The following is a 20,172-nucleotide window of genomic DNA, read 5'->3' on the forward strand; positions in this document are numbered from 1 at the left end:
AGAAAAACAACGTTTTTGCTATACATATTGTTTTCCCTTGTAGTTTAAGAAGCTCATGAGGTGTCGCGTAAAAGTAAGAATCTTTGAATACATGCTGTCTCTTGTGGAGATGTATTAACCATAGAACTTCCATTTATGAAAAAAGTTTAGTCATAGAACTTTCATTTATGAACAATTTGTATTTTTACCAGCCTTTTAAAACTTTTTTTGATTTATTAAGTCAATGCTCCTTAAAAAGAGAACTCTAAAACTTTTTTCAACCCGTGCTTTTAGTATAGAGCTGATTTGTTAAAAAATGAAACACGCTCAGTTGATTAGCGCTATTATTGACCGTATTCAGCGCCAAATTTTGGTACAGTTTGCCTGTGGAATTAAATCAATGAAAATATCTGAGAAAAAGCTCAGTTTGTTTAAACGAACACTGATTTGAACACAGTTTTTTGTTATTCATTATCGAGTTATTCTAATTTGCAAAAACGAAAAAAATAATTCTTACTGAAACAAATTATTGTTGCTATTCAACATTCTGCACAATTATTTTCTTTACCTACCAAAAGAAACAGCCCAAAAACTTTCAATTAACAAGAGCACAAAATAATTACTATCAAGTACTAAGTACTATTAATACCAGAAATTGTGAAATTCTATATCTACTGAATATAACCAATGTTTTCCAAATTGCTCCATTCAATAAGAACAAGTAAATGTGTTCCATAACGGAACAATTTTGTTTCGGAGACAAAAGGCGCAAAATATTTTAATCTGCTTTTGTATATCTTTTTAATACATCCGTTTAATAGGTTATTTTGAGTTAGCGCAGTTATGGGTTCCTGGGTCGGGAGGTTCTATACAGCGCAAAAAAGGTAAGAATTGAAAAGAATGCAGTGAGTAGTCGAAAGTTGTAAGAAATGCGGTTTTAAGCGCTGAATGTAGTTTAATCGGAAAAAAAATACCGCTACCTATTTTACGTCTTACGTCAGTTCATCAATAAAATACACCGCAAACTTTTTGGTGTGATTTTTTGACCCGGAGTTAGGTCCCACTGGGTTTCAGCGCTGTACCATTGACTTTCAATTTTAACCAGTACTGAACCAGACAAATAGAAGTATAAACCTTTTGTCAGTCTGCCCAGACTACATCCCACTCTGTTCCTCTTCTTTGCAGCCTAATTTACATTCTTGGTCACAACTGCACAGAATGTTCCACCATCAGACTGTGCAGACAAAGAGCTCACAGACTACACATAGCAAATTTTGAAAATTTCGAATAACTGGTCTCATGCATAAAATTTTTAAGATGGCGATATCCTGAACAGCCATTCTAGCTCTAACTAAACCATATATTGGTGCGTTTATATCTAAACCATATATTGGTGTATCGGAGGCGGCGGAGATCGGTGGAGGTCGGTAGTGGAGGTCGGAGGTCGGAGGTCGGAGGCGGAGGTCGGTAGCGGAGGTCGGAGGCGGAGGTCGGTAGCGGATGTCGGAGGTCGGCGGTCGGAGGCGGAGGTCGGAGGCGGAGGTCGGTAGCGGAGGTCGGCGGTGTAAAAAAGGTCTCTATGTGCTCTCGTAATATCAAAAAAAAATTGTCGGTAGCGGAAGTCGGTGGAGGTCGGTCGCGCAGGTCGGTGGAGGTCGGTAGCGGAGGTCGGTGGAGGTCGGTAGCGGAGGTCGGAGGTCGGAGATCGGTAGCGGAGGTCGGCGGTGTAAAAAAGGTCTCTATGTGCTCTCGTAATATCAAAAACATTTGCCGGTAGCGGAGGTCGGTGGAGGTCGGTCGGGGAAGTCGGTAGCGGAGGTCGGTGGAGGTCGGTAGCGGAGGTCGCTGGAGGTCGGTAGCGAAGGTCGCTGGAGGTCGGTAGCGAAGGTCGGAGGCGGAGGTCGGAGATCGTTGTGCGAGTCAGATTTAGTTGTGTAGAAATAGAAGTTAGAAGTAGAAGGTAGAAGTAGTAGTGCAAGCATCGGGCTTCGCCCGTGGAGTGTCAATCCCAGTGTTTGTTTATCAGTCTATTTCAGACTCCAAAATGACCGAAAAAACTGTCAGTTTGATAAAAGTTAAACGTGAACCATCGGAAAAGGTGACGGAAAAAGTGACCAGGAAAAGGACGATCCGAAATAAGAATGCGACAATCAAAAGGTGTTTTTGTGTGATAAGTGTCACTATGGAGCGAATGAAAAGTATTTGAGGGACCGCCACATGAAACGTATACACGATAATAGCTTGGACCGAATTAAGTGTACCGTTTGTAGTTTCAGTAGCATTTAATCATTTAGCATCAAGAGACATATGTTAAGAGCCCATAAAGACATAGCAATTCAAACGCCAGTGCCAGTATCGGATTCGTCTAGTGGTGTGACGACAAGATCTCGAAGCAAAATAAGCCAAATGCCAGTGTCAGATTCTTCTAGTTACGTGACGACGATATCGCAGAACAACAAGGCGGCTCAAACTTCAAGGTCGGATGTGTCCAGTTTTTGGGACATGTAGTTTTCAGTTGACTGTATCATTGTTTTAGTATTGGTTGTTATTGATATATTACTTTTTACTTCTTTGTGGTTTACTCATCTGTCAGTGTTGTTTGTTACTGATGTATTTATTGCTTCTTTTACTTCATACTTACTTTGTGTTACTTGACTAATGTTGACAAATAATTGTTTGAGGTATAGTTTGACCTCACTAGTTTCACTTGACTAATGTCTACATAATTGTTTGAGCTATTATTGTTTGACCTCACTAGTTTCACTTATGTTGACTATTGTCTACATAATTGTTTCAGTGTGCTATTATAGTTTGACCTCACTAAAATTGACTAATGTTGCCCATTGTCTACATAATTGTTTGACCTCACTAGTTTCACTAATGTTGACTATTGTCTACATAATTGTTTGAGCTATTATAGTTTGACCTCACTAGTATTGACTAATGTTGCCCATTGTCTACATTATTTTTTGAGCTATTATTGTTTGACCTCACTAGTTTGACTAATGTTGCCCATTGTCTACATAATTGTTTGAGTGTGCTATTATAGTTTGACCTCAGTTTGGCTAATGTTGCCCATATAGTTTGAGGTATAGTTTGACCTCACTATCTTTAATCACGCGCCCAATCAATTTAACTTTCCGCGCTGCACCACTCTTTTTTGCTCATTAGCGGAATGTTAGTCCGTAGGAACTGAACTACCTTTTGACCTCCTGTACACGTGGTGCCGAAAACTGTGCAGCCATATTAACTACTGAAACAACGGATCTTGGTTTCAGGAGGTTGGAGGTGGAATAACAGCGTCTGGTGCGCTCGGACCTGGTCCGATTGGCCGGATGAGTGAAGACCAAAGGTTTTCGATCCACATTGACTGAACGTCACGATATTTTCAAAAAGCTAGTTTTAATAATTACGGTACCCACAGAAGTGCAAGGGTTGTTTGGAAGTGTGACTGACAGTTTACCTTATCATTACATTTGTGATAGAAGATTTGGGTTTCAGGAAAAGGAGTGAGTGGTACTTGGCGGGGGGGTGGGTAGGTGGATGGCGCGGTCGGGGTGGGGGTGAGTGGCGCGGTCGGGGGGGGGGGCAGGGTAGCGCGGTCGGGGGGGGGGGGGGCAGGGAAGCGCGGTCGGGGGTGGGGGTATTGAGGACCATACCGACTTGTCGTTGCACCCAATCGGCAGAACCCCGTTCGCACCGTCGGAATCTTCATCGTTTTAGCCGCATGGTTAATTATGAAGCTATTCCAATCAAAGCCATTACCGACCAAACGTTGTGATTGACTTTTATTTTACGGCAACTATAAGGCCCTGGTTCTTTGTTGGTCTGTGTAGAACTGCTAAGAGTGTTTATTGTCATTTTGAGTGTAAACCGATGCCTGATGTTTAAGTGAAGATCCTCGCAGAAGGTTCAGTGGGCCCTCCTTTGACCAGATGTTTTATAACTTAGCACTAACCAAGTGACACCAAGTTCACAGATAAAACGATTCGCTCCAGAGGTTTCAAATTAGATATTTGAATTATCTGACGAAGTGTACTTGTGTTTTAAACTTGCTAATCATTGAACATTAGCTTATATGGGAAAATACATTGCTTTTATAAAAATGAATTTGGTTTTCAGATTTGTAATTGTTGAACCTCCCTCATTCAACAAAGTTGAAAAGTATGACCACTCGAAACGTTAGAATTGTTCTCCCGAACAGCGATGCGCAATATGGTAGCCAACATGGTATTGCAAATGAGGGGAGTCAAGAGGTTGACAATTGGGATCCAGTTTCTACAAATGCTGTACAGGGTGACGTTGTGAGTTAAATTTTAAGAAATTAATTTTTAAATCATATTTTAGCCAATTTTTGAAATTTCAGCGCACGTATAAAGTAGTCGATTCAAGATTATACATTAATATTAAGTCTAAGGGATCCGGTGTTTTTCCTAACTATTGAGCCTTGGGAAAAGTATTTCCCAATCATTATGCTATTAATCACACCAGATACTCAACTAGTTATTTTTTCTGACAAATATTGTAATAATAATAATAATTATAATTATTATTATTATTATTAATAGCCGCGAAGCGATAGCTGAGGCTATTATTGGCCTTCTCTTGGTTTTTTATTTTTTTCGTCGTCACAATTTTTGTTACGACCATATGACGTCACAGCCACTTTTTGTTCATTCGTTCATGCAATTTCAACTGAATTGCGCGCGTGACGTCATTTTTCACTCTTAGTGAAACGAGTTTTTTTGTTCATTCGCGTGATTAAGTTTCTGGTCTCACTTGACTTACCTCACTCTCAAAAACGGCTTCCTCACTTTGAAATAGACTTTTCTTCACCTTTATTCAATAAGATAAATTCAAGTGAGTGTATATCACTCTAACTGGAAGGTTTTTAAGAGCAGCTAATAGAAACAGCAATAATTTGTACAGATTCCTAATGATTATTATTATCACAGGTTGCTGCAAAAAAACTTCCCGATAGAGCAAACAAAGGACTAGATGCAATTACTAAAAAGACAAAGCAGAGGGCTGAGCAGATCGCCCTTGATCAGTTGAAGAACCGATACTGGCTTCTTTTTTTGATGACACCACATGCCAAACGGTTTGGAGTCGTCACAATTGCGTAAAGCTCGGCATAACGGATCGTCTCTATGTTAAGGTATAAAATTTCCATTTGAGTTTTAATTCGTCAAGAAGTTCATAGTAGTTATTGTGAAATAATGGCTTTAGAAAGGAAGTTTTGTCGACGTGAAATACTCTCATAAAAATCCAAGGACTGATTCGTTTTACTGGAGAGGGTCAGTACTAGCCGTAGAACACAAAAATTTCTGTGATGAGGAGTTAGCTAGAGCTCGCATTCAATTGACTGAAGCTGACGGAAACGTTATTTTCCAGCCAGTTGTGCAAAGAACGGATCCTAACCTCACTGTGTACGAGGATGTAGAACAGATACTTTTGAAAGAAGGATTGGACAGTCAAGTTGCAAAACGAAAATTGAAGTTATGTCCTTCGTCGCAACAAAATGCATGCTCTGAATTGGAGACCCAAGACGACTATAATGAGCAAGGTCTTAATTATTCAGCTCCCAATGAGTATGCAACCCTTCATCCTAATGAAGTCTCACAATATCTGGAAGAAGTGGAAAACGTTCACGAAATTAATTTTGATGAGGCTGAACCCAACAAGGCTGACGATGCACTGGCAGCGGAATATCTCGAAACCGAGCCCAATTTGCAAATTACAACGGATTGCGCGGCAATTGAGCAACCAAAATGTAGCTCAACACCAGCAAATAAGAAACTGAAGCGAACGAAAACTATCAATCCGCAAGATGTAACAGAGAAAAAACTTCTCCGAGCCGATTTAGAAGCTGCGAATGCCATAAAGGAAGCAGCCGCGAAAATAACGGATGCTGCAGCAATGATAGTTAATTGCATGCAGGAGTTGAAACTCGAGATAAAATCGCTAGCAAACCGCAATTATCGGGAGATTCAGATGTCGGCCAATGCTGTAAAGCAGCTTGTAAGTTCAACTAACCTTAATTTCTTTGCTAACGAACATAGACATCAAAAAATGAGAAATAACTTTTAATCAGCGGCATTCAACATCTGTTTTGATCTCTTTCAATACACAGATTTCTTGATTGTTTTCAGACAACAGAGATAGGAAAACTTGGAGCTCTCTTACCAACACCAAAGATTTTTGGCCAGGCGGAGAAACCTTTGTTACTTGTTCGGAATGGACCCGGAAAGGGAACAGATCTCGCGCTTGTGGATGGATTGACGCCGCAAATAATTGGGCGCAATGCCGCGAAAAAGTTGTGGTACGACGAGGAACTAATGCAACATATGCTGTCGCCGAAAGGCAAGACCAAAAGTGGAAACGAGCCCTGCACGGATTTCTCACCTACCAGAAAAGAGATTTTCAAAGGTTGTTTTCAAATTTCGGCAAAAAAAATTGCTAAAAATTTTTGAACCCGTGCTCTAAAGCGTCTTTGTGCATGTTAGAAGAACTGGCATTTACGGAAATTGAGGCAATAAAGCATCTTTTTCGAATAAAAAACTTTATTTCAAATTTTACTGAACGGATTTTCTCAAATATTTCTTTTAGATCTGTTCCGTCTCAAATTCGAAGGAAAGTGGATGCCAATGTACGAGCTGGCTAAAGTTAGCCTAAATAACAAAGGAAATGAACTGCGTTCATCTGAACGACGAAGTGGTGATTTTAAAGGAAACGCCGAGTCACAGAATGAGAACTCTGAACCTGCTGAAAGCAACTTTCAGTCTCCTAGATTCGTGTGAACAAACGGTTTTGGGATCCATGTTAACAACTTTTTGAAACATTTTGTATAAAAGTATTTGCCAAGACTATCTCTCTGTTTTTATTTACCTTCTTCTAAGTAACTTTTATGCAGCAGGTTGCTGTGATTTGCTTTGCGTTTCACTTTCCATATGTTGAATTTGCTCCTTTTGTCAGTTGTGTAAAATAACTGGAAAACTTTTGTTCTAATATTCGCGTTCATGCACTTCTTTTTTTCTCGTTTAAAGTTACAGGACTTGTGTCTTAACTTTTAAAGAAAGTGTTAAAGTTGCTGGATTTGTTTTCCACCTTGAGTCTTTCATATTAATATCCATAATTTTCAAACAAAGTGTTCAATTTGCTGGACTTGGACACTATCAATTTTCTATAACAATGAAGCGTTCCGTTAGACAGAAGTCAAGTTGCTGGACTTGGTTTCTAGTGATCTTCTCTCCCTAATGCAATTTGTATAATTGAAAGTTCATTTTTTAAAATAAATAATCAATAGGGCTGTTCATTTTTTGTTCTCAATAAGCTTCCCGCAAAGACGAAAACAAGTTGCTGGACTTGTTTTCCACCTTGAGTCTTTCATTTTAATATCCATAATTTTCAAACAAAGTGTTCAAGTTACTGGACTTGGGCACTATCAATTTTCTATAACAATGAAGCGTTCCGTTAGACACAAGTCAAGTTGCTGGACTTGGTTTCTAGTGTTCTTCTCTCCCTAATTCAATTTTATAATTGAAAGTTCATTTTTTAAAAAAAATAATCAAAAGCGTTGTTCATTTTTTGTTCTCAATAAGCTTCCCGCAAAGACGAAAACAAGTTGCTGGACTTGTTTTCCACCATGAGTCTTTCATTTTAATATCCATAATTTTCAAACAAAGTGTTCAAGTTACTGAACTTGGACACTATCAATTTTCTAAAACATTGAAGCGTTCCGTTAGACAGAAGTCAAGTTACTGGACTTGGTTTCTAGTGTTCTTCTCTCCCTAATGCAATTTGTATAATTGAAAGTTCATTTTTTAAAAGAAATAATCAATAGGGCTGTTCATTTTTTGTTCTCAATAAGCTTCCCACAAAGACGAAAACAAGTTGCTGGATTTGTTTTCCACCATGAGTCTTTCATTTTAATATCCATAATTTTCAAACAAAGTGTTCAAGTTACTGGACTTGGACACTATCAATTTTCTAAAACATTGAAGCGTTCCGTTAGACAGAAGTCAAGTTACTGGACTTGGTTTCTAGTGTTCTTCTCTCCCTAATGCAATTTGTATAATTGAAAGTTCATTTTTTAAAAAAAGTAATCAAAAGCGTTGTTCATTTTTTGTTCTCAATAAGCTTCCCGCAAAGACGAAAACAAGTTGCTGGACTTGTTTTCCACCATGAGTCTTTCATTTTAATATCCATAATTTTCAAACAAAGTGTTCAAGTTACTGGACTTGGACACTATCAATTTTCTAAAACATTGAAGCGTTCCGTTAGACAGAAGTCAAGTTACTGGACTTGGTTTCTAGTGTTCTTCTCTCCCTAATGCAATTTGTATAATTGAAAGTTCATTTTTTAAAAGAAATAATCAATAGGGTTGTTCATTTTTTGTTCTCAATAAGCTTCCCGCAAAGACGAAAACAAGTTGCGGGACTGTTTTCCGCCTTGAGTCTTTCATTTTAATATCCATAATTTCCAAACAAAGTGTTCAAGTTACTGGACTTGGACACTATCAATTTTCTAAAACATTGAAACGTTCCGTTAGACAGAAGTCAAGTTACTGGATTTGGTTTCTAGTGTTCTTCTCTCCCTAATGCAATTTGTATAATTGAAAGTTCATTTTTTAAAAGAAATAATCAATAGGGCTGTTCATTTTTTGTTCTCAACAAGCTTCCCACAAAGACGAAAACAAGTTGCTGGACTTGTTTTCCACCTTGAGTCTTTCATTTTAATATCCATAATTTTCAAACAAAGTGTTTAAGTTACTGGACTTGGACACTATCATTTTCTAAAACATTGAAGCGTTCCGTTAGACAGAAGTCAAGTTACTTGACTTGGTTTCTAGTGTTCTTCTCTCCCTAATGCAATTTGTATAATTGAAAGTTCATTTTTTAAAAGAAATAATCAATAGGGCTGTTCATTTTTTGTTCTCAATAAGCTTCCCACAAAGACGAAAACAAGTTGCTGGATTTGTTTTCCACCTTGAGTCTTTCATTTTAATATCCATAATTCTCAAACAAAGTGTTCAAGTTACTGGACTTGGGTAATATCAATTTTCTATAACAATGAAGCGTTCCGTTAGACAGAAGTCAAGTTGCTGGACTTGGTTTCTAGAGTTCTTCTCTCCCTAATGCAGTTTGTATAATTGCAAGTTCATTTTTTAAAAGAAATAATCAATAGCGTTGTTCATTTTTTGTTCTCAATAAGCTTCCCGCAGAGACGAAAACAAGTTGCTGGACTTGTTTTCCACCTTGAGTCTTTCATTTTAATATCCATAATTTTCAAACAAAGTGTTCAAGTTACTGGACTTGGGCACCATCAATTTTCTATAACAATGAAGCGTTCCGTTAGACAGAAGTCAAGTTGCTGGACTTGGTTTCTAGTGTTCTTCTCTCCCTAATGCAATTTGTATAATTGAAAGTTCATTTTTTAAAAGAAATAATCAATAGGGCTGTTCATTTTTTGTTCTCAATAAGCTTCCCACAAAGACGAAAACAAGTTGCTGGATTTGTTTTCCACCTTGAGTATTTCATTTTAATAACCATAATTCTCAAACAAAGTGTTCAAGTTACTGGACTTGGGCACTATCAATTTTCTATAACAATGAAGCGTTCCGTTAGACAGAAGTCAAGTTGCTGGACTTGGTTTCTAGTGTTCTTCTCTCCCTAATGCAGTTTGTATAATTGCAAGTTCATTTTTTGAAAGAAATAACCAATAGCGTTGTTCATTTTTTGTTCTCAATAGGCTTCCCGCAGAGACGAAAACAAGTTGCTGGACTTGGTTTCCACCTTGAGTCTTTCATTTTAATATCCATAACTTTCAAACAAAGTGTTCAAGTTACTGGACTTGGGCACCATCAATTTTCTATAACAATGAAGCGTTCCGTTAGACAGAAGTCAAGTTGCTGGACTTGGTTTCTAGTGTTCTTCTCTCCCTAATGCACTTTGTATAATTCAAAGTTCATTTTTTAAAAGAAATAATCAATAGGGCTGTTCATTTTTTGTTCTCAATAAGCTTCCCACAAAGACGAAAACAAGTTGCTGGACTTGTTTTCCACCTTGAGTCTTTCATTTTAATATCCATAATTCTCAAACAAAGTGTTCAAGTTACTGGACTTGGGCACTATCAATTTTCTATAACAATGAAGCGTTCCGTTAGACAGAAGTCAAGTTGCTGGACTTGGTTTCTAGTGTTCTTCTCTCCCTAATGCAATTTGTATAATTGCAAGTTCATTTTTTAAAAGAAATAATCAATAGCGTTGTTCATTTTTTGTTCTCAATAAGCTTCCCGCAAAGACGAAAACAAGTTGCTGGACTTGTTTTCCACCTTGAGTCTTTCATTTTAATATCCATAATTTTCAAACAAAGTGTTCAAGTTACTGGACTTGGGCACCATCAATTTTCTATAACAATGAAACGTTCAGTTAGACAGAAGTCAAGTTGCTGGACTTGGTTTCTAGTGATCTTCTCTCCCTAATGCATTTTGTATAATTGCAAGTTCATTTTTTAAAAGAAATAATCAATAGCGTTGTTCATTTTTTGTTCTCAATAAGCGTCCCGCAAAGACGAAAACAAGTTGCTGGACTTGTTTTCCACCTTGAGTCTTTCATTTTAATATCCATAATTTTCAAACAAAGTGTTCAAGTTATTGGACTTGGGCACCATCAATTTTCTATAACAATGAAGCGTTCCGTTAGACAGAAGTCAAGTTGCTGGACTTCGTTTCTAGTGATCTTCTCTCCCTAATGCATTTTGTATAATTGCAAGTTCATGCAAGTTCATTTTTTAAAAGAAATAATCAATAGCGTTGTTCATTTTTTGTTCTCAATAAGCGTCCCGCAAAGACGAAAACAAGTTGCTGGACTTGTTTTCCACCTTGAGTCTTTCATTTTAATATCCATAATTTTCAAACAAAGTGTTCAAGTTACTGGACTTGGGCACCATCAATTTTCTATAACAATGAAGCGTTCCGTTAGACAGAAGTCAAGTTGCTGGACTTCGTTTCTAGTGATCTTCTCTCCCTAATGCATTTTGTATAATTGCAAGTTCATTTTTTAAAAGAAATAATCAATAGCGTTGTTCATTTTTTGTTCTCAATAAGCGTCCCGCAAAGACGAAAACAAGTTGCTGGACTTGTTTTCCACCTTGAGTCTTTCATTTTAATATCCATAATTTTCAAACAAAGTGTTCAAGTTACTGGACTTGGGCACCATCAATTTTCTATAACAATGAAGCGTTCCGTTAGACAGAAGTCAAGTTGCTGGACTTCGTTTCTAGTGATCTTCTCTCCCTAATGCATTTTGTATAATTGCAAGTTCATTTTTTAAAAGAAATAATCAATAGCGTTGTTCATTTTTTGTTCTCAATAAGCGTCCCGCAAAGACGAAAACAAGTTGCTGGACTTGTTTTCCACCTTGAGTCTTTCATTTTAATATCCATAATTTTCAAACAAAGTGTTCAAGTTACTGGACTTGGGCACCATCAATTTTCTATAACAATGAAGCGTTCCGTTAGACAGAAGTCAAGTTGCTGGACTTGGTTTCTAGTGATCTTCTCTCCCTAATGCAATTTGTATAATTGAAAGTTCATTTTTTAAAAGAAACAATCAATAGGGCTGTTCATTTCTTGTTCTCAATAAGCTTCCCGCAAAGAGGAAAACAAGTTGCTGGACTTGTTATCCACCTTGAGTCTTTCATTTTAATATCCATAATTTTCAAACAAAGTGTTCAAGTTACTGGACTTGGGCACCATCAATTTTCTATAACAATGAAGCGTTCCGTTAGACAGAAGTCAAGTTGCTGGACTTGGTTTCTAGTGATCTTCTCTCCCTAATGCAATTTGTATAATTGCTAGTTCATTTTTTAAAAGAAATAATCAATAGGGTTGTTCATTTTTTGTTCTCAATAAGCTTTCCGCAAAGACGAAAACAAGTTGCTGGACTTGTTTTCCACCTTGAGCCTTTCATTTTAATATCCATAATTTTCAAACAAAATGTTCAAATTACTGGACTTGGACACTATCAATTTTCTAAAACAATGAAGCGTTCCGTTAGACAGAAGTCAAGTTGCTGGACTTGGTTTCTAGTGTTCTTCTCTCCCTAATGCAATTTGTATAATTGCAAGTTCATTTTTTAAAAGAAATAATCAGTAGCGTTGTTCATTTTTTGTTCTCAATAAGCTTCCCGCAAAGACGAAAACAAGTTGCTGGACTTGTTTTCCACCTTGATCCTTTCATTTTAATATCCATAATTTTCAAACAAAGTGTTCAAGTTACTGGACTTGGACACTATCAATTTTCTAAAACAATGAAGCGTTCCGTTAGACAGAAGTCAAGTTACTGGACTTGGTTTCTAGTGTTCTTCTCTCCCTAATGCAAATTGTATAATTGCAAGTTCATTTTTTAAAAGAAATAATCAGTAGCGTTGTTCATTTTTTGTTCTCAATAAGCTTCCCGCAAAGACGAAAACAAGTTGCTGGACTTGAGTCTTTCATTTTATTATCCATAATTTTCAAACAAAGACTTCAAGTTACTGGACTTGGGCACCATCAATTTTCTATAACAATGAAGCGTTCCGTTAGACAGAAGTCAAGTTGCTGGACTTGGTTTCTAGTGATCTTCTCTCCCTAATGCAATTTGTATAATTGAAATTTCATTTTTTAAAATAAATAATCAATAGTGTTCTTCTCTCCCTAATTCAATTTTATAATTGAAAGTTCATTTTATAAAAGAAATAATCAATAGCGTTGTTCATTTTTTGTTCTCAATAAGCTTCCCGCAAAGACGAAAACAAGTTGCTGGACTTGTTTTCCACCTTGAGTCTTTCATTTTAATATCCATATTTTTCAAACAAAGTGTTCAAGTTACTGGACTTGGGCACCATCAATTTTCTATAACAATGAAAAGTTCCGTTAGACAGAAGTCAAGTTGCTGGACTTGGTTTCTAGTGATCTTCTCTCCCTAATGCAATTTGTATAATTGCAAGTTCACTTTTTAAAAGAAATAATCAATAGCGTTGTTCACTTTGTTCTCATTAAGCTTCCCGCAAAGACGAAAACAAGTTGCTGGACTTGTTTTCCACCTTGAGTCTTTCATTTTAATATCCATAATTTTCAAACAAAGTGTTTAAGTTACTGGACTTGGGCACTATCAATTTTCTATAACAATGAAGCGTTCCGTTAGACAGAAGTCAAGTTGCTGGACTTGGTTTCTAGTGTTCTTCTCTCCCTATTTCATTTTTATAATTGAAAGTTCATTTTTTAAAAGAAATAATCAATAGCGTTGTTCATTTTTTGTTCTCAATAAGCTTCCCGCAAAGACGAAAACAAATTGCTGGGCTTGTTTTCCACCTTGAGTCTTTCATTTTAGTGTCCTTGATTTTCAAACAAAGTGTTCAAGTTACTGGACTTGGGCACCATCAATTTTCTATAACAATGAAGCGTTCCGTTAGAGAGAAGTCAAGTGGCTGGACTTGGTTTCTAGTGTTCTTCTCTCCCTAATTCAATTTGTATAATTGAAAGTTCTTTTTTTAAAAGAAATAATCAATAGGGCTGTTCATTTCTTGTTCTCAATAAGCTTCCCGCAAAGACGAAAACAAGTTGCTGGACTTGTTTTCCACCTTGAGTCTTTCAATTTAATATCCATAATTTTCAAACAAAGTGTTCAAGTTACTGGACTTGGGCACTATCAATTTTCTATAACAATGAAGCGTTCCGTTAGACAGAAGTCAAGTTGCTGGACTTGGTTTCTAGTGTTCTTCTCTCCCTAATTCATTTTTATAACTGAAAGTTCATTTTTTAAAAGAAATAATCAATAGCGTTGTTCATTTTTTGTTCTCAATAAGCTTCCCGCAAAGACGAAAACAAGTTGCTGGGCTTGTTTTCCACCTTGAGTCTTTCATTTTAGTATCCATGATTTTCAAACAAAGTGTTCAAGTTACTGGACTTGGGCACCATCAATTTTCTATAACAATGAAGCGTTCCGTTAGAGAGAAGTCAAGTTGCTGGACTTGGTTTCTAGTGTTCTTCTCTCCCTAATTCAATTTGTAAAATTGAAAGTTCATTTTTTAAAAGAAATAATCAATAGGGCTGTTCATTTCTGGTTCTCAATAAGCTTCCCGCAAAGACGAAAACAAGTTGCTGGACTTGTTTTCCACCTTGAGTCTTTCAATTTAATATCCATAATTTTCAAACAAAGTGTTCAAGTTAATGGACTTGGGCACTATCAGTTTTCTATAACAATGAAGCGTTCCGTTAGACAGAAGTCAAGTTGCTGGACTTGGTTTCTAGTGTTCTTCTCTCCCTAATGCAATTTGTATAATTGAAAGTTCATTTTCTAAAAGAATTAATCAATAGGGCTGTTCATTTTTTGTTCTCAATAAGCTTCTCACAAAGACGAAAACAAGTTGCTGGACTTGTTTTCCACCTTGAGTCTTTCATTTTAATATCCATAATTTTCAAACAAAGTGTTCAAGTTACTGGACTTGGTCACCATCAATTTTCTATAACAATGAAGCGTTCCGTTAGACAGAAGTCAAGTTGAAGGACTTGGTTTCTAGTGTTCTTCTCTCCCTAATGCAATTTGTATAATTGAAAGTTCATTTTTTAAAAGGAATAATCAATAGCGTTGTTCATTTTTTGTTCTCAATAAGCTTCCCGCAAAGACGAAAACAAGTTGCTGGACTTGTTTTCCACCTTGATCCTTTCATTTTAATATCCATAATTTTCAAACAAAGTGTTCAAGTTACTGGACTTGGGCACTATCAATTTTCTATATCAATGAAGCGCTCCGTTAGACAGAAGTCAAGTTGCTGGACTTGGTTTCTAGTGTTCTTCTCTCCCTAATTCATTTTGTATAATTGAAAGTTCATTTTTTAAAAGAAATAATCAATAGCGTTGTTCATTTTTTGTTCTCAATAAGCTTCCCGCAAAGACGAAAACAAGTTGCTGGACTTGTTTTCCACCTTGAGTCTTTCATTTTAATATCCATAATTTTCAAACAAAGTGTTCAAGTTACTGGACTTGGGCACCATCAATTTTCTATAACAATGAAGCGTTCCGTTAGACAGAAGTCAAGTTGCTGGACTTGGTTTCTAGTGTTCTTCTCTCCCTAATGCAATTTGTATAATTGAAAGTTCATTTTTTAAAAGAAATAATCAATAGCGATGTTCATTTTTTGTTCTCAATAAGCTTCCCGCAAAGACGAAAACAAGTTGCTGGACTTGTTTTCCACCTTGATCCTTTCATTTTAATATCCATAATTTTCAAACAAAGTGTTCAAGTTACTGGACTTGGGCACTATCAATTTTCTATAACAATGAAGCGTTCCGTTAGACAGAAGTCAAGTTCCTGGACTTGGTTTCTAGTGTTCTTCTCTCCCTAATTCAATTTGTATAATTGAAAGTTCATTTTTTAAAAGAAATAATCAATAGCGTTGTTCATTTTTTGTTCTCAATAAGCTTCCCGCAAAGACGAAAACAAGTTGCTGGACTTGTTTTCCACCTTGAGTCTTTCATTTTAATATCCATAATTTTCAAACAAAGTGTTCAAGTTACTGGACTTGGGCACTATCAATTTTCTATAACAATGAAGCGTTCCGTTAGACAGAAGTCAAGTTGCTGGAATTGGTTTCTAGTGTTCTTCTCTCCCTAATGCAATTTGTATAATTGAAAATTCATTTTTTAAAAGAAATAATCAATAGGGTTGTTCATTTTTTGTTCTCAATAAGCTTCCCGCAAAGACGAAAACAAGTTGCTGGACTTGTTTTCCACCTTGAGTCTTTCATTTTAATATCCATAATTTTCAAACAAAGTGTTCAAGTAACTGGACTTGGTCACCATCAATTTTCTATAACAATGAAGCGTTCCGTTAGACAGAAGTCAAGTTGCTGGACTTGGTTTCTAGTGTTCTTCTCTCCCTAATGCAATTTGTATAATTGAAAGTTCATTTTTTAAAAGAAATAATCAATAGCGTTGTTGATTTTTTGTTCTCAATAAGCTTCCCGCAAAGACGAAAACAAGTTGCTGGACTTGTTTTCCACCTTGATCCTTTCATTTTAATATCCATAATTTTCAAACAAAGTGTTCAAGTTACTGGACTTGGGCACTATCAATTTTCTATAACAATGAAGCGTTCCGTTAGACAGAAGTCAAGTTGCTGGACTTGGTTTCTAGTGTTCTTCTCTCCCTAATTCAATTTGTATAATTGAAAGTTCATTTTTTAAAAGAAATAATCAATAGCGTTGTTCATTTTTTGTTCTCAATAAGCTTCCCGCAAAGACGAAAACAAGTTGCTGGACTTGTTTTCCACCTTGAGTCTTTCATTTTAATATCCATAATTTTCAAACAAAGTGTTCAAGTAACTGGACTTGGTCACCATCAATTTTCTATAACAATGAAGCGTTCCGTTAGACAGAAGTCAAGTTGCTGGACTTGGTTTCTAGTGTTCTTCTCTCCCTAATGCAATTTGTATAATTGAAAGTTCATTTTTTAAAAGAAATAATCAATAGCGTTGTTGATTTTTTGTTCTCAATAAGCTTCCCGCAAAGACGAAAACAAGTTGCTGGACTTGTTTTCCACCTTGATCCTTTCATTTTAATATCCATAATTTTCAAACAAAGTGTTCAAGTTACTGGACTTGGGCACTATCAATTTTCTATAACAATGAAGCGTTCCGTTAGACAGAAGTCAAGTTGCTGGACTTGGTTTCTAGTGTTCTTCTCTCCCTAATTCAATTTGTATAATTGAAAGTTCATTTTTTAAAAGAAATAATCAATAGCGTTGTTCATTTTTTGTTCTCAATAAGCTTCTCGCAAAGACGAAAACAAGTTGCTGGACTTGTTTTCCACCTTGAGTCTTTCATTTTAATATCCATAATTTTCAAACAAAGTGTTCAAGTTACTGGACTTGGGCACTATCAATTTTCTATAACAATGAAGCGTTCCGTTAGACAGAAGTCAAGTTGCTGGAATTGGTTTCTAGTGTTCTTCTCTCCCTAATGCAATTTGTATAATTGAAAATTCATTTTTTAAAAGAAATAATCAATAGGGTTGTTCATTTTTTGTTCTCAATAAGCTTCCCGCAAAGACGAAAACAAGCTGCTGGACTTGTTTTCCACCTTGAGTCTTCCCTAGTGTTCTCTCCCTAAATTGTTATAAAAACTAAAAAATTTTAGATGAAAAATGATTCCCAGAGAAGTGAGCTGGTCAATTTTGGCCCAATGCGATTATTTTGCTGTTGAGCTACTTGTGCAAACCACGGATCGCCCAGCGATGCGCACAGTTGAGCCAATGCGGGAACCCATTTTCCAAAGAAAACTTACTAGAGAGCCGGTTTGGAAAAAGTCGTTGGATATTGTGTGCGATGCCTACAAGAATTTGAAACCAGACTTTTCCATTGTCTACGACAATTTTGGTGGTTATAGGCTTCTCTATGTTGGTAAAAAAATAGTTCATCCTCCCTTCATCTTCAAGCGTAACCCAATTGGCTTTGTGAGAGAAGTACCCGAGGGCGCTGTCACAAATTTGTCGGTAATGACTTCTGAGAGGACAGGAAAACAATTGCTCCTGCTCGGGCCAATGCGGTTCCTAATTTCTGACTGCAGCCCGAACTGCGAGTACGATTTCTCGAGTCAATCAGATATTGTGCAGTTGCGAGTAAAACGGAAGTTATGTCCGGGTGACGAGGTTTTTGTGAAGTATGGGACTGATTTCTTTGAAGAAAACGCCTGTCTGTGCAGAACGTGCGAACTTCAAGCAAAGGATGAGGCGAGTCGAAGCGCTCAATTTCAAGATATTGTGGATGATTTAATATTCGAGGTAGTTGCGGGCATTGTTGTTGAGTTAAACGACCAGGAAAATGCAAAGCAGGCTGATGCTGTTATAACCAAGCGGCACAGAGTCAAGTGTCGGGAGTTGGTTGAAGTTTACAACGATCTTGAAAGGAGTCCACTGAGCAGCACTGATTCATCAGAGCAAAACGTTTCTACTTCAATAAGTGCAAATTTTAGTTGTCCAAACAGAGCCTTAGATTACAATGGAGCAACAGAACAAAGTGAAACAGAACCAAACTTGTCTATCTTATTTTCGGATGAATCAGAAAGTAATCTCAGCCTGTCATCCTCCGATAACGAACAGTCAAGTGAAGCCAAAATATCAATTGTCTTAGCCCGAGCTTCTTCACCCCTGGGACAAAACGCATTACCGAGTTTCTCTGTATCCGAAATTCTTGAAGAAAATACTTTGACTTTAAACAGTTCAACTAGCATACCTGATAGCTTAAATCTGAAACTTTTTGAAGGCAGTGAAACAACGGTGAAGGAAGCAACAGATCTTATGGCTCTCTTTTGTGCAAAATTCAATCTTTCCGACGAGTGTTCGGCTTCTCTTCATTCCCTAGTAAAAGTATTATTGCCAACAGAAAACAGGCTTCTTTCTGGATATTCGCATGTTCAAAGCATGAAAAGAAACTACGAAGAAAAAGTAAGAGCGATAAGAAAAACAAGTGCAGCTTCCTTCTGCGTACTTAACTTTCGTTTTCAAATACGTGATATTGTCAAAAGTCAACTTTAAAATATACTAAGGTACTCCAACCAACGCAAAGAAGACCCATTTGGAGATTTCAGCAGATCAATTTGTCCAATTGTAGAAGTTGGAAGCAGCGAAAATCTTCTTATAAATTTGATATTATTCTCCGATGGCGTAAACATTAAAAAATCTACGTTCAAAAAAGAAGTCTGGCCAATATGGATCCAGATTGCAGATTTTCCCCCTAAATTGCGAATGGCACGAAAAAAACCTTGTTCTCGCTGCTCTCTTTGTTGGCGAAACAGTTCCAGATTGGACGCAAATAGTCCCCCATTTACGTTCTGAGATATTTTCGGGCATTGACTTGAGTATAGACGAACAGACGAACTATAAGCTGAGCTTAAAAATGAGGTTGCTGATATCCGACCAGGGAGCCAAGAATCATATGTTGAATATGTTCAAATTTAATGGATTTTACGGATGCCATTTTTGCGAAACAAAAGTTAAAACAATTGGAAAAACCCACGCATATTATCCCTTTATTGAGACTGGTAGAGTTCGTGAAATTCACTTAACTGAAAATTACGTCAACATGGCAGAAGCCCAAAATGCTGACGAACTACCCAACGTTTTCGGCGTTAAAGGTAGAAGCCCTTTTTCTGAAATTATTGCCGGGTTGCCTTTGACGGCACCCGTTGACTATATGCACTGTGTGTTGCTTGGTGCGTTTCCTGAGTTGCTCAAAGTTTGCCACAAATCACTCACTGCTCAAGACAAAAAAAAATGTCAACGTTTTAGTCAAGAATTTGTCATGTCCGCGAGAAATGGTCTCGTACTCAGGGAAAATAAGATGCCTGGACGAACAAAGTCAGTTCAAAGCGAATGAGTATTTCAACTTGTTTTTTTATATCAGCCCGATTGTTTTTTTAAACAGGATCTCAACCGAGTTGTATGAGCATTTGAGCAACTTGGTATTTGGGATCAGACTTTTGCTGGAGTCCAGCTCAGAATTCAGTCTGACTGCGTCAAAAAAATTTATCGACGACTACTGTAAGGAAGTTGTAACCGTTCATGCAGGCAATCAGAAAGCTGAAACAATCAATATTCACTGCTTAAGGCATTTGACAGATCAGGCTAGGAGGTTCGGACCTCTGTTCTGCCAGTCCGCAATGAGTTTCGAAGCCGCCAATAGATCAATTGGAGAGGTCTTCAGTGTTTCCAATTCAGAACTTGAAGTGATCTGCCGACGAATTCTTCAACGGCACCATTTAAGCGAAGTTGATTTTCAAAGTGAAAAAATAAAACCTCTCATTTGCAAGCTCTCCGGAAAAAACCAATCTGATAAGTTTCTTAAAGATGAATTTGTGGAGACTGAAGCGGTACAGGACGCTCGTTTTCAATATCTGGGCTGCACTTTTGAAAACCGTTGTTACCTTAAGAGCTGCTACTTTGACTCGCCAGAATATAAACGCTCAAAAATGGGCAACTGTTATGTTTTTTTCAAAGAAGCAGAACAAGAGAAATTTGGCAAAATTCAGTACTTCATTCGGATCCCTGGTTCGCCGTATTTCAATGCTCCTGTTGCAATTGTTCGGTATTTTTCACTCCTTCAGGATCTGGGATTAGTGAAAGGATAATTCTTTCGCGTGCTTCTCACCGATGAGGAAAA

Source organism: Convolutriloba macropyga, unplaced genomic scaffold (assembly GCF_964194025.1).
Source record: "Convolutriloba macropyga unplaced genomic scaffold, txConMacr16.3 SCAFFOLD_1410, whole genome shotgun sequence".
Taxonomy (NCBI): domain Eukaryota; kingdom Metazoa; phylum Xenacoelomorpha; order Acoela; family Convolutidae; genus Convolutriloba; species Convolutriloba macropyga.